Genomic DNA, 1,670 nt, shown 5'->3' with positions numbered 1-1,670 from the left:
TGCACCGCGATGAAGAGTGGCCCCTGCTCGCCACAACTAGAGAAAGCCCTTGCACAGAAACGAAGACCCAACACAGCCAAAAAATAAAATAAATAAATTAGAGGCTTCCGTGGTGGCCCAGTGGTTGAGAGTCCGTCTGCCGATGCAGGGGACCACGGGTTCGTGCCGCGGTCCGGGAAGATCCCACATGCCGTAGAGCGGTTGGGCCCGTGAGCTATGGCCACTGAGCCTGCGCGTCCGGAGCCTGTGCTCCACAACGGGAGAGGCCACAGCAGTGAGAGGCCCGCGTACCGCAAAAAAAATAAAAAATAATAATAATTTTTAAAAAAAACAGCAAAGTATTCATGCTTTTACACACATTATCTTACCTAATCCTCCCAACAGCCAAAAAGGTAGGTCCTATTATTCCCATTTTACAGATAAGGGCCCTGAGGCTCCATGAGATGATGATAATGTCACAGCCAGTAGGTGGCAAAACAAAGACTTAAGCCCACATCTCTCGCACTGAACCTGAGCTCCTAAGCATTTTGCTGCACCACCCAGTCAAACCTACCCTGTCTGACAAGCATTGTTCTATCCACATCCATAGGATTTTTATTTGAAGTAAGTGTTAGCATCTCTCTTTTCAAGGAGAGGGTCAAGCATAGTCAGACATCAGTAGTGATGTTTGCAAGAGTCTCTCTTTAGGACATAAGATGAACTAGAGACAGCATTACAGTTAAGAGGCCAATTCTTTGGCCGAAGCTATCTGCCCTCCTACTCCAGAGAACCACTGTAGTTAGAGAGAAAAAATATATTCTGCATTTAAGTAAGTCTCTAGACCTGGTATTAGGAAAAAACAGTAACAGTTTTTAGTATTGAAAACAGTATTAGAAAGAGCACTAGACAAGTGCTAGTGGATTTGGATTTTAGCACCTGCTCCATCCACAATCATGGTAGTCAAGCTGCTCCAAGACCCCATTTCTGCATTGGTAAAATAGGAATGATCATTCTGGTCTACTTACATAACTGTTTATGGGGAAGAGCCAAGCTATTGCAACGTACACGTTTTACTGGACACTACCTCATTATGAATGATTAATGAGCTTTAAACACCAGTTGTTCCACAGGACTGCTTCTTTGACATGTGGACAGACTGCCATTCCCTGAAATGCTGCTTTATAATTTTGGATTAAGAGTAATCTTTTCAAAATGTAATATCCTGAAAACTATTAAGAGGACCATAAGTTTGATGAGAAAGAAAGCAAACCAGGGCTTTAAAGAATCTTAAAAGAGAAAAAAAATCATTCCATCTGCTTCAAAAATAACAAACAAACGCTACTACACAAATCTTTATACACAAAATTGACAACCACCAGGGAAAAGAGAAAGTTCCTATGACTTTTTTTCTTTCCATCCTCATAACTTTGATGTTTGACCTTAGAGTCAATTTTAGCATAGTTTCTATGGTTAATACTTGTATGAGATCTGAGGCAAAAAGGTACTAACACTTCCTTCCTTCTTGAGGTTCTGTCATTAGAACCTTTGAATCTGTAAGGATCTTAGATCAGTTTGTCTCTCCAAACCTCCCATCCTGTTCGTGAATCTTCTGGTGTTTGGTCAGCCAGTCACCATTCTAACACCCCTTATTAAGGTAAAGTCACTACCTTGCAAAGCTCCTATTTTCTGGA

Source organism: Physeter macrocephalus, chromosome 18 (assembly GCF_002837175.3).
Source record: "Physeter macrocephalus isolate SW-GA chromosome 18, ASM283717v5, whole genome shotgun sequence".
Classification (NCBI taxonomy): Eukaryota; Metazoa; Chordata; class Mammalia; order Artiodactyla; family Physeteridae; genus Physeter; species Physeter macrocephalus.
The sequence above is the reverse complement of the archived record's forward strand: the minus strand, read 5'-3'. Positions refer to the sequence as shown.